The sequence below is a fragment of the Bos indicus x Bos taurus genome, unplaced genomic scaffold (genome assembly GCF_003369695.1).
Source record: "Bos indicus x Bos taurus breed Angus x Brahman F1 hybrid unplaced genomic scaffold, Bos_hybrid_MaternalHap_v2.0 tig00002994_arrow_arrow_obj, whole genome shotgun sequence".
NCBI lineage: Eukaryota > Metazoa > Chordata > Mammalia > Artiodactyla > Bovidae > Bos > Bos indicus x Bos taurus.
This window is the reverse complement of record NW_020867594.1, coordinates 43,933-59,803: the sequence shown is the minus strand read 5'-3', so window position 1 is coordinate 59,803 and position 15,871 is coordinate 43,933. Positions and strand designations below refer to the sequence as shown.

The 15,871-nt window shown below is 40.2% G+C and overlaps 1 long non-coding RNA gene across 1 annotated transcript; it reads right to left on the bottom strand.

Annotated features, from left to right (window-relative positions):
* Positions 1-7,967: 7,967 nt before the first annotated feature.
* On the bottom strand, positions 7,968-11,758 carry LOC113888897. The gene is made up of 3 exons (XR_003510091.1): positions 11,602-11,758; positions 11,072-11,197; positions 7,968-8,080 (listed from the first exon to the last, which is right to left on the bottom strand). It is a non-coding gene; the product is annotated as an uncharacterized LOC113888897 (long non-coding RNA).
* Between the last annotated feature and the right edge of the window lie 4,113 nt (positions 11,759-15,871).

Below are 15,871 nucleotides of genomic sequence, written 5' to 3'. Positions count from 1 at the left end.
TAGAACAGTGTCAGGCACATGCACATAGTAGGTACTCCACAGATGTGTGTTTAGCCAAGGAAGTCTTTGATCCAGCGGTCTCCCTGCTGTGAATGTGCCTTAAGGAAATATTCCCACATGCTCAGAGATGTGTGTACAATGACAGCAAATTTCTAGGGGAAACTCTAGTGCCCATTGATAGTCAGCGACTATTTACTGAAATTTTCATTAATTTCGTTCAACTGGTTTTGTCATTTTCAATGTACAAAACTTACACCTCCTTGGTTAAACTAATTCCTAAGTTCTTTTTATATTGTAACTGGAATTTTCTTACTTATTAGGAGTATTCACCACTAGTATGGAAATACAGTTGAGTTTTGTATATTGAAGCTGGTGATGATTTCACAGGTGCATACACAGCTTTTTACATGTCACACATACCACAATAAAGAGGTTTAAGAAAATAAAAATGAAAACAAAGTAAAGGTATGCCCAAATTAAAAAAAAAATTTAGGGAATGTGTTGGTAGAACTGGCTTACAAGAAAAACTAAAGAAAGTTCTTCATGCTATAATAAGTGAATTCAGATGTTAATCTGAATCCATGTGAAAAAGCAAAGAGCACAGGTAAAGGTAATTATATGAAGAAAAATTCTTTATGGACACATATTTCCCTCCTTTCTTCCTGTATTTAAAAAGCAACTGTCTAAAACAATATCACATAATTTATTGTTGTGAAAGCAGTAGTTGCTCAGTCATGTCTGACTCTTGGCAACCCCATGACTGTAGCCTGCCAGGCTCCTCTGTCCATGGGATTCTCCAGGCAAGAATACCGGAGAGGTTAGCCATTCTCTTCTCCAGGGGATCTTCCTGACCAAGGGATTGAACCCGCATCTCCTATATTGCAGGCACATTCTTTACTGTCTGAGCCACCAGAGAAGCCCAATTATCGTTGGGCCAAGAACATATGGAATGTAATATATTTGCAGTAGCAGCACAAAGGAGGTGGTTTGGAGCAAAGTTGTATTAGGTAAGGAAACAAATCTGGATGGTGTCAAATCCATACAAACACATGCAAAGTATCAGAAATCATGACAAAGAGGGTGAATATAACAGAAGTTATAGATACCTGATATCCTGCCGTATATCAGCTTTTCATCACATAACGTTATATATAATGTAATAATAAGAAGAATGTATTAATGGGCTTACCCTTTATAGATTTATTATATATGTGACAATATGAGGAAAAGATGGAAACCTGAATAGAGCGATATAGGAATAATTTTCTGTATCTCATTAGAATTTGTGTAAATTTCCAGCTGATTGTGATAAAGTAAGATGTTTACGGTGGCATACAGCTAGGAAACAACTTAAAAGTAGTGGAAAATCAGTAAAGGGTTTAAAATGCTACATTAGAAAATATCCATTGAATGGAAAAGAAAGCAGTAAAATGAGGACCATAGAACAAAATGACATGAGACAGAAATATACATTGGCAGATGTAAGTCTGTATCAACATTAAATGTAAATAGATAAAACAATCCAACCAAAAGGCAGACATTAAGAGAACAGTTAAAAAAACATCCATGTGTATGTGGTCTACAGAGGACACAGTTTAGATTCTAAGATACACAAATTACCATGTATGTGTGTGTGTGTTCAGTCGCTCAGTCGTGTTTAACTCTCTGGGGCCCCATGGACTGTAACCTGCCAGGACCCCTCTTCACGGAATTTTCTAGGCAAGAATACTGGAGCGGGTTGCTATTTCCTACTCCAGGGGATCTTCCAGAGCAAGGGATTGAACTTGAGTCTCCTGCATTGGCAGATGTGTTCTTTACCACTAGCGCCACCTGGGAAGCCTTATATGACCCAGCAATTCTACTCTTGGCAGTTTTCCCAAGAGAAATGAAAACATGCTCACACAGTGGGCTGCACTCAAATATTCCACACGTGTATTCCTAAGAGCCAAATGTAGAAACAACCCAGTTATTCAACAACTGGTATACAGATGAAAGAAAAACAAAAGAGTATACCTGTACAAAGGAATACTACACGATAGTAAAAAAAAAAAAGTAACTAATGCATGTAAGAGCAAGGATGCATCTCAACTGTGCAAATGAGAGAAACCAGACACAGAAGGCTACATATTATATGATTTCATGTCAATGGATTTCTGGAAACGGCACAACTGTTGGCACAGAAATGTATCTGTGGTTGCCAGGGTACAGGAGTGGAGGAAGGAGTCAGACGGCAAATACCCCAAGGGAGCATTTTTGAACATTGAGATGTTTTATACGTTTTTATTGTGGTAGCATTTACACCACGGTATACATTTGTCAAAAATCTACAAACGGTAATACGTTAAAGTGTTGGCTTTTATTGTATATAAATTATACCACAACACTTTTTTTAAAGGAAAAGGAAATTTTAAGTATTTAAATACTGGTTATTGTATCCATGTAGACCATGAGCTCAAAAACATAAAAATCTAATTTGGAATTCTTCCCAGACCTGGACAACTTCCAGAATTCACCATGACAGTTTTGTACTTTATGACAGGAAACTTAGTCTTAACCATGTTTACAATTCCCTTTCCCTCACCTCAAGTCCAAATTCTTGCTGAGGTCTGTCCATTTTACTTCGTAAACATCTAATGCATCTACTTTTTCTAAAACATCTACTTCTGTGTCATTCACTACACTAAGACCTCTGACTGCGTGGAACACAACAAATAGAGAAAATTCTTAAACAGAGGGCAGTGCCAGACTACTCGACCTGTCTCCTCAGAAACCTGTATGGGGGCCAAGAAGCACCCGTTAGAACCAGAGTTGGAACAAATGACTGCTTCATAATTGGGGAAGGAGAACGGCAAGGCCGTGTATTGTCATGCTGCTTATTTAACTTATACACAGAGTACATCATGCAAAACGCTGGACTGGATGACTCAAAAGCTGGAATAAAGATTGCTGGGAGAAATCTCGACAAGCTCAGATACACAGATGATACCACTCTAAAGCAGAAAGTGAAGAGCGACTAAAGAACCATTGGATACAGGTGAAAGAGGAGAGTGAAAAAACTGGCTTAAAACTCAACTATTAAAACACTAAGATCATGGCATCTGGTCCTATCACTTCATGGCAAATAGAAGGGGGGTAAGTGGAAGCAGTCCATCCTAAAGGAGATCAGTCCTGGGTGTTCATTGGAAGGGCTGATGTTGAAGCTGAAACTCCAATACTTTGGCCACCTGGTGTGAAGAACTGCCTCATTTGAAAAGACCCTAATGCTGGCAAAGATTGAGGGAAGGAGGAGAAGGGGACGACAGAGGATGAGATGGTTGGATGGCATCACTGACTCAATGGACAAGATCTTGGGTGAACTCCGGGAGTTGGTGATGGACAGGGAGGCCTGGCATGCTGTGGTTCAAGGGGTCACAAAGAGTCGGACACGGCTGAGTGACTGAACTGAACTGAAGTGGAAGCAGTGACACATTTCATTTTCTTGGGCTCAAAAATCACTGCAAATGGTGATTGCAGCCATGAAATTAAAAGACGCTTGCTCCTTGGAAGGAAACTATGACAAACCTAGCTTACATGAATTCTCAGGCACTTTAGTAGTGTCTGGCTCTTTATGACCCCATGGACAGAGGCCCACCAGGCTCCTCTGTCCAGGGGATTTTCCAGATGAGAATATTGGAATGGGTTGCCATGCCCACCACCAGGGGATCTTCCTGACCCAGGGATTGAACCCATATCTCCTAAGTGTGCTGCATAACAGACAGATTCTTTACTGCTGAGCCCCCAGGGAAGACGATGACAAACCTAGACACCATATTAAAAAGCAGAGCCTTCACTTTGCTGACAAAGGTCTGTAGAGTCAAAACTATGGTTTTTCCAGTAGTGATGTACAGATGTGTGAGTTGGGTCATTAAGAAGGCTGAGTGCCAAAGAACTGATGCTTTCTAATTGTGGTGCTAGTGATGAGCCTTGAGAATCCCTTGGACAGCAAGGAGAACAAACCCGCCAATCCTAAAGGAAATGAACTCTGAATATTCACTGGAAGGACTGATGCTGAAGCTGAAATACTTTGGCCACCAGATGCGAATAGCTGACTCATTGAAAAGGACCCTGATGCAAAAAGAGTGTAGGCAGGAGGAGAAGGGGGCGACAGAAGGTGAGATGATAAGATAGCATCACCAACCGAATGGACATTAATTTGATCAAACTCAGGGAGATAGTGTAGGACAGAGGAGCCTGGCATGCTGCATGCCATGGGTAGTAAATAGTTGGACACGACTGAGCGACTGAACAACCACCACCACCTCCACCTTACCTGTGAGCTTCCCTAAGCTTCCAGAGCCCCACTCTCAGCAGGGCGAAGAAGCTTTCTGTGTCTGTCAGTGGTAAAGGCTGAGACTTAAGTCTTCACACACTCAGTGCCCCCTGCTTAGGTGATGATGGGTTCTTAGAATGCTCATCACTCCCTCCCAGAGCTCAGACCAGGAAGCCTTCTCACGACAGTAATATGGAGCACCTACCCTGGTACAGAAATGGGAGTTGGAGCTGTTTACCCACTCTCCATGTGCTTTCTCCCTTTACATTCATTTGCACATTTCTTCTTGAGTCACCGAATCCAACTCCGCTGATCCCCACCTGGTAACTCTAACAAGCTGCACCTGCATCTCTATCAGGGCGGGTGCACGTACCCCCTGCACTATGTATTTTCCTTCTCTCCCTTCAGAATCTCTAGACTCCCAGACACCACCCTCAAAAGGGGCAGTGATGCAGGGGAGGTTGTGACTCTCATCCACAGCCTGGGTCAAAGCACAGCTGTGTTATATATAACCTCTTTCACTCTTAGAATGAACCTTATCTTCTAGCTTTCCTCCTGCTTCTTGGCCACCCTGCTCACCGTTTTGCTTTGCTTTTCCCTTAGGTCCATTCCCTGTGTTTCTCCTTTGCACTTCTTTTCTGTTTATGTGTCTGTCTGGTCCACCAGTGTGATATTCCCATCATCCACCTCACATCACTGGTCTTGTTATTTCAAGCACTGCAGACACGTCCTGAGACATGCTAGTAATCAATACGTGTGTACTCAATGAAGGAATATTTTTAGTGACTGACAAGAAAAGCATCTCCTCCATGTAGGAGTCAGTATATAGGTGTCATATTTGTAGCATCATACATAAAGCCTTGTGTGTTGTTCCACACACTGTAGGAGTGTGACTCTGTCTTGGTGCCCTGGTGCCCTTGCATGTCCCCACTTAGGCTACGTAGGCAAGGCTAAACTGCAGGCTGACTTGAACCTTGTCAGAGAACCTCCTGATTGCTCTTGCAGCAAGGGGAGATAAGCAGCCTGATGAAGAGCTGCTATGAGGCCATTTCTCACCTGCCTCCTCATCCAGCTGGAGGTGACACAAAGTTGTTACTCATCCATCTCTGGTTTCAGTTGAACATAGGATGGTCTCCCTAGCTCCAGCTGAGAGTACAGCTGTGGACTGCAGAGCTGCTCAGTGCCATAGGGCACAACTGTGGGCTCCTTCCTGGCAGAGACCCAGCACCTGTAGTGCCTGTTACTGAGGCCCTGTAGCTCCTGCGCTGTGACTTAGGGACTGGCTGCCTCACTACTCGACAGTCTAGTGTTGAGTTGTGTGATGTTGCGTGACCAGAATACTGGCTTATTTTGTCATCACACACAGCAAGGAGCACGGTTTTCACTACATGCTATGACTCAGGGTAGCCTTGGCAGTCCTCATTAACAAACCAACCTTAGAATGGATGCCATGTCTGATACCAGCTATTGAATCTGCTATTGAATCAATATATTTATTTAGACAAAATATGTTTCTGAAGTCCAGTTCATTTTAAAAGTTAACCTTATAGCCTACTTGAAATTCAAAATCTATATCACTTGTGAGAGAATTGTAAAGATAAATGTTTAAATGAAAAATTGGAGTAGAATAAACCAAATCCATTTGCAATGTAATGCCTACTTCACATTATTTTGTTTATTCTTCATAACAAATATTTACTGTAAACTTGTAATTTCCACTTTAGAAATGGGGAAACAGATCCAAAGGATGTAAGTACCTTTCTCACCTTCACTCAGTATGTGTCAGAGCCAGTACTGATAATCTTAGTAATGTCACGTGCTGTGCTTAGTCGCTCAGTCGTGTCTGACTCTTTGTGACCCCAAGGACTGTAGTCCGTCAGGCACTTCTATCCATGGGGATTCTTCAGGCAAGAATACTGGAGTGGGTTGCCGTGGCCTCCTCCAGGGGATCTTCCCAACACAGGGATCAAACCCAGGTCTCCAGCACTGCAGGCGGATTCTTTACCATCTGAGCCACCAGGGAAGCCCAGTTATGTCATGTCATAGCCAATAAGGAGACAGAGCAGATAAGACTGAAGTCATTTTGTCTCACGAAGTTCCCCTCATTCCTTTCCCTTTTCTTCTAGCTAGGATCTAATCTTGTCAGACAGCTCCATGACCTAGGGGCTTTGTCACATGCTTTTTGGTAAGTTGGGATACACTTATTTAAGTCTCGTGGTAGATTTGAACCTCCCATTTTCAATCCTTTTGGACCTGGATTTTCATACCTCTGTAAGGGCACAACAGCTGCTATTTATAATCCCGTTATTCGCTAAGCAGAGTGAAGTCTGAATAGGTCCTTTGTTGCAGAAATATTTTTTTTGGTGCATGAGGATGCAGATGGGGGCTCAGAGATGTAAGCGTTTAGTTATTATATTAATAAAAAGGATATAAGGGAGGAATCAGACACCTGGAGGACTTCCCTGTAGCTCAAACGGTAAAGAATCTGCAGGAGACCAGGTTTCGATCCCTGGCCTGGGAAGATCCTCTGGAGAAGGGAATGGCAATCCACTCCAGTATTCTTGCCTGGAGAATTCCATGGACAGAGAAGCCTGGTGGGCTACAGTTCGTGGGGTCACAAAGAGTTGGACACGACTAAGTGATTCACACATGCACACACACACACTCAGACAACTGGAGGGCTTCTGAGATCTGGTGACTATCAAGCCAATGGAGGACGTCATGGAGAAGAAAAGATGTTTGTGGCTGTTCTCTCCCTGCACCCAAAAACCCTTGGAAGGCAAGTCAGAAATGTGTGAAAGATATGCTGTGCCATTTGCCATGCAATTTGACAGCAGTTGTTTTCCTGTCTCCCTACAACCTTCAACAATGGCTTTGGCATTCCATTTCTCTATATATTAAGTTTTAAAACGTGTTTCTCTGTCAATGATTTCATCAGGGACACAGTATGAGATTTGGGTGGCACATTTTGTAAACACATTTATTCAAGAGAAGACCAAAGGCTTTTATGAATTTTTTATGTGTGGGTATATATATGTATGTATATGCATGAACATGTAGATTATACCTAAAGAATATGTTATGACCCAATTTTTTTAACCCTAGAAGTGCAAGGGTGGTTTACATATATAAGGTTGCCAATGCAATTCACCACATTAATAGAAAAATGGAGGGAAAACAATTCTATGATCATCACAATTGATGCAGTATAAGTGTTTGATGAAAATTAATCGGTATTCAAGATAGCAAACTAGGAATAGAATGGAACTTACTCTGATAAAGTATATCTAAAAAAAGCAATGTAAACAGGTTGAAATGGAGAAGATTTTTCATTTAGTATTGGGAAAAATGCCGATTATCACCTGCTTTAGTCAAGACTATTCTGGCCAGGTTTGTTCAATGGTGCAAAATGAGGACAGGTTTAAGGTTTAAGCCAGTAGAAACTGTTGATATTCAAATATAATAGTATATTTTGAAAAGTAAAAATAATGTAGATCTAAATTTGTGGAATTAATATGCATATTTAGAGGAATTGTTGGACAGAAAATCTATATATAGACATTCTATCTCTACATACATCCTCAACTAGACAATAAAAATCACAAACCATGAATTTTCAATAACATTAAATACCCGGGGATAAATTTAACAAAAAATGTGCAAGTAGAAAATGAAACTTTATTGACCAAACTTTAATAGTCAAATACGCAATATATGAACAGCATAGATGGTTTCAGTTTATCTTCTTTCAAGCAAATGGCTGCCCTTCACCTATAATATAAACATTAAAAAAGTTACTTAGCAGAACTTTATTTTGATGACAGGAGAGGTATACAAAGTTCACTGCAGTTATAGTTTTATAAAATGGACTAAAACAGGAACACTAAGGGCGACCCTTTGGCTTACCTTCAGTTAATCCTCTATAGAGATTTTATAGACTTTCCAGGCACATTACCAGTATTTTTAAAAACACACTACTCTTCCTAGTTATACAAGAGAAGAAGGACACTGAGTTCAGAACAAATGAAATCAATGGAACCTATCAGAAGGTAGTTTTCAGTAGAAGGCAAAACTGTGTACACATTCAGTAAAATATCTAACAACAAAAAGCACCCTAAGGAGAACAAAATACACAAAAACTGGAACAAAAAATCCCAAAAAAGTATCATTTAAATGCGTTGGTTTGAAATAATATTCCGAATATAGGATAGCTAAACAGTTGTTATCTCTGTTACTGCTTAAGTGAAGTAAATAAAATGGCCAGTATTACATTTGTTTCTTCTCTACTGTCGAAAACTGTAGAAATTTTCATTTGTTCTAATTTATCCCTGATATGGTGGTTTTAAGTCGGTTGAACATTTGTCCCCTTTTTTACTTGGGGCCCTCATGTAATTCTAAATGTTTCTTTTCACCCTGGGAAGCATTCAAGTTGGTATAATAAATTATATGTGACACTAATTTTAAGTCATTACTATCACTGGCGACATGGTGACATCAAAATGTGAAGCAGAAATAGGATTGTTTCTCACAGCCACACCAAAAAAAAAAAAGAAAGAAAGAAAAAAAGGAGAGAAGAAAAGGGAGAGCAAGAGGGAGTATGAGTGAGAGAGAAAAGCAAGTAGGAAGAGAGAAAGAAAATCTGGAAAAGCAGATTTTTTTGTTTCTAAGTGATAATGGCTTTTGAGAGAAAACTGACCAATTTCAAAAGTTCATCCACAGTATTTGTGATGTTTAGTTATTTAGTTACTGTGGGGTATGTTAAATAATATGTTTTTCTACCCTACTAGCCATTTCATCAATATTCTGAAAATATTTGAGTTCCAGATTATACTGTTTTAATTCTGTAATATACTAACTGTTAGTGTCTTGTTCATATTTATAATTATGTGTACTTGGGCTTTGTCCATTTGCTTCACAATGATGTAACCTAGAGGAATGGACTGGCAGTTTGGCGTTGGCAGATACAAACCATTTCATTCAGAATGGATAAACAACAAGGTCCTACTATATAGCACAGGGAACTAATGTGCAGTCTCCTGTGATAAATCACAATGGAAAAGAATATTAAAAAATGTGTGTGTATGTATATATATTAAAATTTATGTAAACTACCACATTGTCTTTATTTATTAGTTGAGTTTATTTTCCTCTTCCTAACACTTCATACCTGTCTTTTAATAAATATCTTTTTCTTTTTCCCTTAGGTTTATTCTGTTGCTCTTTTTCTTACCTTTTATGTTGGATGTAGAATTTTATATTTATGTACCTTGTAATTTATGTATTTTTCTTTTTAAATACCACACATGTTTAGGGCTAAGATTTTTCTATGAGAACATTTTAATCATGTTCTGTAGTTACTTGTAAGTCATCTGAAAGTTGTATTTTCATCTAATTGTTCAAATGGAATGGAAAAAAAAATGTAAGGTGAAAATATTTAGAAGGCTAATACACAGTAAATTCTTCCCTAACTATGAAGTTCCTCCTTTAAAATCAGAACCATGCAATTTATTGTCAGCAAGTTGGAAAACAGGTATGTGAAAGATACTAGGTTGATTACGCAGGAAGAACTAGTTACAATTTTTGGCCTTCAAAACTTTTTAAACTCATGTATCAAAGAGGAAAAATAACATACTTGATACGGTTAGAGATGATTATATCATGAGGCTCAGATTTTTATTAGTTCTTTAAGAGCGAGAGTGGGGTATGTGGCAAAACCTTCATAGTATTGTAAAGTAATCATCCTCCAATTAAAATAAGCAACCTCCGCCCCCCCCCAAAAAAAAGACCAAACGTGGGGGCAGGTAGTGTGCTTAGCATATGTATCTTACTCACACCTGCCTTGAATATCACTGACTAAATGCACTCTCTCAACTTGATCAGCCACAGAAACAGGAAACTAGACTATCTTTGGCCATTTTATTATTCAGTCATTTCATGCTTCCCTGGGGAAAGGATTTAAAATGCAACTATTTTTTAAAGAGCTAGAGAATTCAGAATTTGAGAGAATTTAACATACATCAAGCAGAATGTTGGCTCATTTTCTTTTATAAAAAATTAATTAATTGATTTTAATTGGAGACTAATTACAATATTCTGGTGGGTTTTGCCATACATTGACATGAATCAGCCACAGGTGTACATGTGTCCCCTGTCAGAAAATGAAATCTCAATTCCCCTGTTATAATTTGACTCAAAATGACATTTTATGATAAATACATCCTACAAAACAGAGTATTCTTGTATGCATTCCATCAAAGAGAATCAGAGAATGCAAAAATCAGCATTGAAAGATCAGCATCTGCGTGTATCTGTTCTGAATTCACAACTTACATGAGTAAAGTTGAGTTTAGAAGTTAAGGGATTTCACAGAATCACACACATTATGCTAAAGCTGGTACTAGAACCTACTTGGATGCCTAAGCATATTTCATATAAACTGATATTTATTACAAATGCATTCCATATTTGCTACAAGCAGAAATTATAAAAGAACCTGAAAATTATTAGCTGTTGCTTAAAGTACTTATACTCAAGAGAAGAAAACGGTTTCCTATTTTCAATTCGATATGGCTTTGATCCTGTCTGTTTCTTTATTTGAAAGTCTGTAAGTCAGGCATTCAGGCATCTGGGGTCTGAACTATCTTTCAAAGAATATGTGAACTCTGCTATTAAAATAATAGTAATGTTTCCTCTATATTAGTAAAGATATAATATTCTGAAAAACAGAAACCACATAAATTACTTTCTGAATGGATGACATACCTGCTTCTGGCATTTCAACAGGCTCTATATTTGATGCAAACTCCTCCCTGACATCGGGACCATCTCCACCTTCACCCCCAGTCTTTGCCAGAGCCAATTGCTGGAGAGCAGCTTCCAGGCCAGAATCTTTAAAAAAAATGCATCAATTCAGCTGTAAAGCATACGATATAAACAAGGGAATGATGATATTCATTCCCTCGGTGTTATGAATTAAAAGCCTTAGGTTAGTATGCTAAAAATGTGATGAATAAGAACCTCAGGAGCATTATTCCAGGAATGTTTTGCTGGAGAAAAAGGAAAGCAGAATTTTCCGAATGTTATTACCATTTTCCTTTTCCAGGGTTGTCCTCAGACAACTTAGTTGCCCCCTTCTCTTCGTCTTGAAAACAAGGGAAAATTTGAGCGACCACACTGACCTGCAAACTATACTCTCCTCAGTTTTTTAGGAACTGTCTGAAGTCCTTTTCTAATGTTTCCTTTCCTCTTCTTACTGGTTATGTCTTAAGGCATGATACACAGATACACTTTACCTTCAAAGGGATCCTTCTCCTCTTCTTCATCACGATTCACTGGATCCTCTCCATGTACTTCCTCCTTCCCAGGTGTGATATCCTGAATCTCAGCTGGCGGTTCCGCTTGTTGAGGTTGCTCAACACTGGGCTGCTGGTCCTAGTAGAGAGTGCATGCAAAGAAAAACTTTTGTTGTTAATACATCTAATAGCATAAATATACATAATACATAGATATATCTGCTCATAAGTAAACCTAACAACATTTTCCCAACACAATTCTATGTACTTACTTTTAATAAAGTTACTCTTCCCACAGAGAAGAGTTAGCTCCCATAAGAGTTACCCAGGAAGACTTTGGAAGTTATTTAAATCTATGTTGGGATGGAACTATGCAGCCTGTTGTTAACGAGCAGGAGGAGGGAGTCATTGGGCACATTTCCAGGGAATTTAACAGTATAATCATCCAGGCAACGCCGGACTATAATATATCTGGATCAATGTTCCTTCCTAAGACAAAGTGTCAGCCTTTATCAGCATGGAAGACCTTTATCACCTCATCTGTACTACTTGACATTTTCTCAAAAATAAACTTGTGCTAATAGAAAACACCAAATGGTAAGGTTACTCACAACCACAGGTTCATCTACCTGGGAGCAATCTTGCTTTGTAGGTCCCAATGTTGATGCCACTTGCCCACTCATATTTCTCCCTGAAAGCAGAATATTGTGATTTAGAAAATGTATTTAAGAGTACAGCTATATTTGATCACTTTTATGACCTTATGTTGACTTATTTTTTTTTAATGTGAAAATACTTTCAAAAGAAAACTCTGGTTAAGTATGAGTGTACGTGCATTTCAATTACACCAAATACAGTCTTTTGCAAAGCCATTTGTGTCTTTGCGAAGCTGGCAGAGAAATCACCTTAAGGTACACAAGAAGGTTGAATTTTTGTGAGGACGTTTGATTTCACAACAGAATTCTCCATCATGAAGGTCTTTAGTGAAATACTGCTAGGAATTCAAAAGCTCAGGACTATTGCTCATGTCACACTCCTATTCACCAGACCTATTTTCCCCAACTCCCTTGGAATTCAGTTGGAACACGAAGAAAGGCTCAGTCTTTACAGCCTGACTATGGCGATTTTCTCAGTGTCTGGGGCTGAAGTGATGCTGCATACAGAGCAACCGGTCCACTTCTCTCTTGGCACCTTACCACAAAACCCGCGATACAGTCACAACCCCACTGCGGTCCGGTTTCTAGGCCTTTCCTTAATCGCCCACCCCAACCCCTGCCCAGGTCCCACTGCCGGCCCCAGATTCTGTGCTCTGTCGTCAGTTTCAGGGCCTCAATGAACCAAATATCTCAAATAGCACCCCCAAGTCTCCCCCCACCATCATCCTACCCCCTGCCCTCCTCTGCCCACTGCCCTTCCTCTCCGGCCATCAAGGCGAGAACTATGGCGTCGGGACACGTGAGGAGAAAGATGACTACCTTGAGGGCCTTCCTCCTCAAAGGCCCTAGATCGCACTGCCCGACCCGCGCGAAACTTGCTGGCTCCCCCTCACACGCACATACACTTAAACTCCAGACTTGACAGACCTGTGAACCTACCTGGTGAGTCTCAAGTAGTGAGAAAAAACCGGGACTGAATAAAGAGACCCGTCTCAGGCCCAAAGCTCCTCACAGATCGCTCAGGACGGCGTATGGGCACCAAGGCGCATGCGCAGCAACGGATGCGCACGCACACACTGCGCATGCTCACTGAGTTGGGCCTGCGCGATGCAGGTTGGGGTTTTCCTGCCATTGAAGTAGAGTCCTGGAACCGCAGGGTCTCTGGAGGATGAGAAAGGGGCTTGAAGGCTATATTTTTTTCCTTCCAGTGCAGTCTTTCTTATGCATCCACAACCTGTGGTGATAGGTAGTCCCAGGTTACCCTTAGTGGAGAATGTGTCTCAGAAAGACAGTCATGACAGAAATAGATATTATGTTTTTTCATTCTTTTTTCTTTATTCTGCTCTTCAGCAGTTATTTCCACCATTCTGTCTTCCAAGTCACTTGTTTGTTCTCCTGCTCAGTGAGTCTCATATTGATTTCTTCTAGTGTATTTTTCATTTCAGGTATTGTGTTTTCAACTTTGTTTGTTTGTGCCTTATTTCTTCTAAATCTTTGTCAAACATTTCTTGTATTTTTTTAAATCCATGCCTCCATTGTATTTTCAAGATTTTGGATCATCTTTAATATCCTTACTCTAAATTGTTTTCCAGGTAGTTTCCCTATTTCCTCTTCATTTATGTGGTCTTTTAGGTTTTTTTACCTTGCTCTTTTGTCTGTAACATATTTTTTGTCATATCATTGTTTTTGTTAGGCAGAACTGTGTTCTTCTCTCACTGATTGATTGGCCTGAGAATTTTAGCACTGGAGTTTGCAGGCAGTTAAGTAGGGCCAGGACCAGGTGTTGAGATGTGGCCCTCCAGGAGACCTCACTCCAAATAGTATTCCGTGAGGTCTGAGTGTCTCAATTAATCCAGCAGTTTGGACTTGGTCCTCCCACCACAGGAGCTCAAGCTCATGAATCAAGATCCTGCAAGCTGTATGGCAAACCAAAAAATAAAGGAAAAGAAAAGAAATGTGGAAGACAATGACAAATAATAAAAAATAAAATAAATAAGAAAACTAACAGATAAATTAGAAAAATTAAACATATAAATGAAACAATCACTGGAAGGTAAGACACTGCTACACTAGCAAAATAGGGAAATTTTTAAAAAGGTAGAAGAAACCTTTGCTGTAAAGGCAGGGCTTAGGTGTGGTGGAGCTCAGGCAGGGTGGGCTTAGGCAGGGGTGTGGCCTATGCTGAGTGTGGCCTGGAGGGGGCCCCAGAGTGCCTCCAGTTTCAGAGTACAGAGGAGTAAGCCTCAGGCCTCAGCAGGTTCCTGGAGGTTGAATGGGGGGAGTGGGGGCAGAAACACCAGGTGCATTCCTCCATAACCCCAAAGGTCCTTCCCCATCCCCACAGATCCCCTCGAGGCAAGAGTGCCTCTCCAGGTGTGGGAACTTTTCCTCCCCTAGCTGCACCTCAGGAGCACTGATCCCACCTAGCCTGCACATCTCCTTCCCCCTCGTTTCCCCCTTCCCCACACCATACAGGGTTGTTTGGGTGTTCTTCTGGTCTGCCTGGGATTCAAGGCTCCTTGCCAGTATCCAGTAGGTGCCCAGGATGTTTCACTTTTTTGATAGTGTCCTTTGAAAGATAAAAGTTTTAATTTTGATGATTCCAAATTGCCTATTTTTGTTTCTTTTGGTGCTTGTGCTTTTGTAGCATATCTAGGAAATCATTGCCTAATCCAACATTAACATTTACATCTCTGTTTTCCTCTGAGTGCTTTATAGTTTTAGCTCTTATATTTAGGTTTTTGATCAATTTTTAGTTAGTTATACACAGTGTGAGGTATAAGTCTAAACTGATTCTTTTGCTTGTGAACATCCAGTTATCCCAAGACCATTTGTTGAAACATTATTCTTTGCCATTGAATGGCCTCTGCACCCCTCACAATAATCAATTAACCACAGAGATATGGTTTTGTTTCTTACATCTCCATTCTATTCTGGTATCTGTCTATATACAATCCTTATGTCACTACCATTGAAGGAGGAAACAGACAGAACCGGCTCCATCTTAAAAGCAGGACTCCATCTTGGGCTGGACTGTGGACATTGAGCTATATGCCCAGTATCTATGGAAACGACATACCAACTGGAAAACCAGAGCCCCTGGGTGGAAGAGCCCCAGGGCTCATACCTAGACTCTCCATCACCTAAAAGAATACCCTAATTATCTGTGTAACTGAAGAGAATCATAAATTCTATTATGCTTATTGGGGTATGACCACAGCCCTATTGATAATTGTTCACTTTTAACTACCTAGGCTTAAGGCATATGAATCATGGGTTAAGTTTGATTATATCTTTCTTTTCCTTTGTTCAGACTAATTTCAGGGAATTTGGGGAAGTGGGTTTGGGCACATACACTTAGGGTATACAAGGTTTTCGCAAAAACTGGTCTGGGACCTCCACCAAGAGGAGACTCTGCCTTGGGTGCGCCGGTGTAATAAACTGCACTCCACTATCTGTATTGTCCTTCTGAGTGAGTTTGTTTCGTGGAAGGTGTGGCTATAACACCATATAATGTCTTGATTATTTTGGCTTTGAAGTGGGTTTTGTAGTTGGGAAGTGTAAGTACTTGTTCTTTCTTCACACTGTTTTGGCTATCCCAGGACCCTTTCAAT